This window comes from Echiichthys vipera (genome assembly GCF_963691815.1).
Source record: "Echiichthys vipera genome assembly, chromosome: 19".
Classification (NCBI taxonomy): Eukaryota; Metazoa; Chordata; class Actinopteri; order Perciformes; family Trachinidae; genus Echiichthys; species Echiichthys vipera.
The window spans coordinates 19,987,559-19,993,730 of record NC_139844.1 but is presented as its reverse complement, the minus strand read 5'-3'; positions in this window follow the sequence as shown (position 1 = coordinate 19,993,730).

Here is a 6,172-nt window from a genome sequence, read left to right as displayed (position 1 = left end):
GTCTTTCACCCTCGAGTTATTTCACAAATAGAAAGACACCTGTCCTGTTTCTGGTAAACTCATTGAAGCAAAGAACAAAGATAAACTTATCTGAGGCAGTAAATCATGTCTGTTATACTGACAAGTGACAGCACAAATTGCGACTGTGCTGAAGGAAGGTAAAGGCTGTAATTTGGGAGAGGAGAGGAGTAAATGCCATGTTTTTACGGCTCTTCACACCAGCTATCACCACGTTATTTATGAGTCAAGTCAAAGCATGGCACATGGGAGGCGTTGGTATATTTTTGTCAGGGATGTCAAAAGAATTCTCGAAGTGTTACTACCAACAGGAAGGAGATGGCCAACTATATATCTATATTTCTGGAAATGTCAACAAATCCCTTAAGAAAACAAAAATGAATCATGTATTAGTCTGTCTCTCAATACTCGTGTGTTGTCATGTGTGTGGCTTTCAGGCCCAAATCCATTCATTCCTACTGAAGACACAAGTATTTAAAACATTTTGTAATTTTAGCAAACATTACTTGAATAGGAATAAATGGTGCATTCGTTAAGGACTATTTTCAGCCGCGGATTAATACACATTACGTGAGCTAGTGAGTGATAGCAGCAGGACGGTGTACGTGGGATGAATTCAAAATAAACTACAATGTCCATGTTCATTGTAATAAACAAACATGCTGTGGCTCACTGGTTCATTTTTAATATTGTCTGGGCAACAATGGAGCTCAATGGCGCAGATGAATAATAAATATCAGGCTTTGGATGCAGTGATACTTGTTAATAGCCTACATGCATTGTTGGTTTTGGTCTTGTCAGGAATTTCTCGAGAAGATCAAAATAATAATAATAATTCTCTCACCAGCCTTATCCTAATTCATTTTTCAGTTAAATGATACATGCACATTTTTTATTTCACATGTGTGGTTTTACAGTCTATACTACAAATATTTCACTCAAATAAAAAAAAATGGTTCCTTTATTTACCAGAGCCAATTCAATACACATCATCTTTTTCATAATGTTTGATGTAACAGATGAAAATACTTTCCATAAATATAAAAAAAATCTGTTAAATGTCTTGACTTTGCTCACTTCTTCTGTTGGTTTTCAGATAAGACAGAGACGAAAGTCAACAAAGTAAGGTTTCTTTTACATTTTCGGCTCATTTATTTGCTTCAAAATCCTGAAATAACAATTAAGTTTTGCATATATTGAGTTGTACAGATGATGTTGTTTTTTTAACGTGTGCCACTAAAATAAAAATAAATAAATAATCAATATTCAGGTGGAATTAGTTCTTTGTCTCAATACTGTTAGCATTGAGTTTCATGACCATTAGGGTGAATCAACGAAGCCAAACATGAGAACTCACCAGTTTTAAAAAGACTTTAAATATTCCAATAAGCAGCTGTATTAAAATACAAATGTCAGTGTAAATTGACATTAAAATTCATCATGTTTGTAGTTAAACTTTATGGGGTGTTTTGATGACCTTTTATATTTGATTTCAAATGGTCATGTGCCATAAAAGCAAACGACTGTAAACAGCATGTAAATAACTGTAGCATTTCCATCACGCCACGTTTTATCATGTGCAGCGCTGTTGTCATCTCTTTTTTTTTGACATCACGTCTCTTTGCGAGAGGAAAATGGTTCAGCAGTGATTTCAGCGGCTTCATGTTTCAGATTGTGTTTATTTTTACCAACTCAAACATTGAAATGGAAAAACCTTCTGCCTTTTCAGACCATGAATCATCTTTTATGTGCTTTTGTGTTTTTTCCTGATAAACAATGGCGTCAGCGCTGGGAGGTAAAGCCTGCTCCTCATCCTCATCGCTCTGTCGGTGTCTTACTACTTTCCTCCTGACAGTAATCAGTTAACTCCGGAGGCAGTACAGCTCATTTCCTTCTCTTTCCATCTTTTTGAATCCATTTTTTTAATGACTTTGTATTGGATCTTAGTATGAAGTTTTCCATGGCAGTAAGTCAGTACACTAAATCAGTGACCAGCAGCTTTTCATTGGCTGAGCTGTCTTTATCTGCATATGTGTGTGGTATTGTGACATCATTAAGAGAGTGTTATGTCTTTGGATGGTGGCGGCATGATGACTTTTGGTTGCAACCTTTGACAAACTGTTTGTTGTTGGTGGAATCTCCTCGTATCTCCAGAGCTGTCTTTGAGGAATCAGGCCGCAGACGCTCACTCTACCCTCCGATTGAAATAGCATGCGCATAAACAAAACTGTGAGGGGGAGAGGAAGGCAGAGTGAGGGCGGGAGAAAAGAGAGTGGAAAGATCCCTGTGTGATCATGTGAAAGAGGGTCAGAATGTGAGAGAAACTAAATCTGAAAGTAACGGGTCAATGTGCTTCTTTAAGACAACCCTGCATTCACATCAGTTCAGCAATGAAACCAAAACTATAACTGAACATTTTCCCAGAAAAAATGTGATAATTGAAACTGCAAAACCCATCCAACCCAGAGTATTTAGGCAAGGCAAGGCAAAGCAACTTTATTTGTATAGCACTTTTCATACACAAGGCAGACTCAAAGTGCTTACTGTTTTTTAATCTTAAGTGAGCAAAACCAGAGAAAATGTGTAACTCTTTAAGCAATAAGACTAAATGATAAGCATGTCACCAAAGAAACTATTGTCTAAAGGCAAACCTGCCAATTTCGGGTCGCAGAACGTACTCGCTACAGTAGTTGGCCATTGGCTGTAGTCGTTGCGGTGTGGTCAAGTGCAACTGCAGGGGACGCAAAACTTGGCCTTCGTCGCCGCTAGCTCTTTGATGTTGGTTTGATGTGTCTGGGCCTTCACACTAGAAAGGAAATCGAACTCTCAAACACAGCTGTACCCATTCCCAGATGCCATGGCCCTGTTTGAACTCTTACGTACACATCCATATGCCCCAACTATATAAGTGCAGTCTGTCTCACCCTGACTTTGTCCCTGCTATCACCCCTTCTCTCTTTCTCTGTCTGCCTCTCTCTTCGTCCCTCTCTTTCCTTTCTGTCTCTCCCCAGATGTCTGCTCACCAGCTGCGCTCAGATGGCTGAGAGGAGCAGACAGGATGGGTTTTTATGGAGCGTGCACACACACAAACACCCTCGCATACATACATGCATCACAGTGTCCTGCCGTAGCAGGGATCCAGGACATTTGTCCCAGAGTTTAAAGATTTCTCTCTGTTCTTTTCCCTGTCTATGACCATGTCAATATGAAACAGATGCCCCCGACTCATACGTGACTGCAGACAAACAAGGGATACGGTCCGAGGAGGTCAGGAATTTGGCAGTTTCTCTGCTCTAATCGGATTAGTGTTTCTTTTTTTGTGTTTGTGACTAATATGAAAGTGATTAGACTGCAGCCTTTGGCCCAGAGAATGAGCAAAGTTCATGGTCAAAACAGGGGTGATCAAAAGAGTTTTATTAAGTCAGTATTTCTCACTTCATGTTTAAACTAAATATGAATGATCCCAAAGCTTATAAGACATATTTTTGCTCCATTATTAATTCCTTTTAATAGCTGCGTTTCAGCTCTGATCATCTCGGAGGTAACGCTGGGTTACTACTGTAGGTGGCATTAAGCTAGTTAGCCGGACATGCTAACTTTTCCAGCTCATGTTAGAACAGATAAACACCCTTACCATTTCCTTACACTACACACGACCCTTTCAAATTCTTTACAAGTGCCAAAATGCACAGCGCTTCAACATGTGGAGAAGATTTAAAGCTTGACAGGCCTGACTTTCTTAGTTACGGTTGCTAAGCTATGATTTGACAATCTCCTTTCAGGGGAGGGGTTTAGCAAACTGTCAACTGGATTCAATTTCACATTTTAGTGCTAAGATGGCAACCTATGTTTCCAGTCTGTGTTGTTGCCATGGTGATAGGAAGGCCTGTGTGATGCCAGCCCCTCTGACCTCGAGTAAACCGTGACCAGACCTTCTGAGGGGTTTCCCTCTGATCGACTTCTGATGGTGACATAACAGCTGGGTCGTTTTCTTGACCTCCCAGCACAATGATGAGAGTCTGTGTGTGAGTGCTTGGCAGGCGGGTAGGGGTAAGGAAGGGGTTGGAGGGGAGGAAAGAAAGGTGAACGTAAGGTCATAGGGTGAATGGATTGAACAGGTTTCAGAGGATGTGAAAGATGGTGGGCCTCATGAGTAAACATAGCTCTAGTGTGAGATGAGAGAATACTTTTAAGTGTATGTGTGTGAGAGAGAAGGAGGGAGAGAGAGAGAGAGTGTTGCACATCAGGAGTGCTTTCCCATAGTGCTCCAGTCCAGCCCCTCCTGACTGTCACCTTGGATTTCCCAGCTTTGAGATGATAAATATTGCGCTCAGATCATCAGTCAGGACATGAAAGAGTAAAGTGTTTGACCAGATCTACTGCTTCTTGCTGACACTTGGCTCTGTCTTTCACACCCTCGTCTCAGCTTTCTATCTCCCCTTTGTTCTACCCTCATCCCTGACCTTTGACCTCAAGGACCTCGCCTGGGTCATTTGAGAGCCCACACTGGAAGACCATAAATCTCTACAAACAGATCAATGAGTTTAGCTTCTGGACTTCACCTTCACTGATATCAGACTTCTAGGTTATTAAAGAAGGCGTATTTCATCAGTAGAGAATAAATGACAGTTTGTGTTGTGAAAATAATAATTATGAAGGATGAGTTGTAGGATGTGCACTAAATTTTCTCAGACTTTGCAGAAAGCTTTCATCATCCTCTGCAGTGCTCCCTTTCACTAGTTTTCTTTAACTTAAAGCTCACACACAATCACCTGCAAGACAAGTCAGGTTGGTTAATTTAGTCCATTATCAAATTTAGTCTCCCTGGGCTTTATGGTCATTCATCAACAGCATTGCCAGGCTCGACCTAAACTCTCTATTAAAACAAGGGATAACTCCACAGTTATGGGAGATGCCATTTTAACAGTGGGACATTACTCTCTACTGCTGGTGAGCTTTTGCACTGTCGTGCCAGTTGCTTTTCCATTGTCACTTCCAGTCTTAGGTTGCGCCATGTTGGGGCCTTGTTGGGTTTACCAATGAGTTTCCCAATGGGCTGAGCAGGGCTACTGTGACCTGAGGCAGAGTTGAAACCCTTTTGGGGGAGAGACGTGTGCAACTGCAGGTCATTTCTCACTATCGCTGAAGAACCTGAAAAAATGAAGAATGGTTAAAGTTACAGGAGTCTGAGTCTGTCTGTTATCTGCACAGGTGCTGGGTGAATGGGTGACTTTGGGTGGTTTACAATGAGGCGGCATGTTATGGTTTGGGTTTTAGGGCAATTCTGCTCAATAGTGTAAAAGCAAATGTTCCATCAGCAATAAGTTTACATGCACATCAGTAACCCTAAAATTGCCTTACCCCGGCTAAGGGATTAATCCAATTATTGAAGTTCCCCTTGTATACATGAAAGGGGGTTGAAAATGACAGGAGTAATTCAACATCCAGTACAGTAGGTGGCACTCCGCCAACGTAGAACTTTTTCTTTTTTCCGGTTCATCTTTGCCAAAACCACAAACGGCCGACTTTTGGACGGAGTTACCACAGAAACGGTTCTTCTTGGTAGTGATGTTACTTGCCATGGTGAAAGTCCTACCTAGGTTAAAAGGTAACGCTCTATTTTTCTTTTTTTTCATGTTTTTTTCCGGTGCCGTTGCTTCCCATTTTTTTCTATTTCCTGGTCAAAAGCCACTGCCGCGGAGTTAGGAGGGGGAGTTATAAGTGACGGAGCATGTGCAGATGCGAAACCCCATACTACCCGGAAAGGCTGTTTACGTGGACGAATAATCGGAGTACTGAAGGAGTTATCTAGGTCTGTTAACTGGGATATGAGAACTCCAATTTTCCAGGGGTATGGTGTTTACATGGTGTCTGAGTAACCAGAGTATTGCCTTAACCGTAGGTGGAAATTTCAACCAAACGGAGGAGGAGAGGCAGGAAAAGGTTCTAATTTCTGAGGTTATTTCTTTAGTCCTTGTGATGACAGGGATGATCATTTGTATACATTAAGAGGAGTTCTTTAAAAAGCCAGTGCAGGGGGACAACCACTGGAGTAATTTAGTCAAAAGTTTCAAGGCCTTGTTAGAATCCATGTTTGGACCGTGTATTTTCATATCCTTTGTGTTGTTGCACATTTTCTCAGTTAAAACCCCAA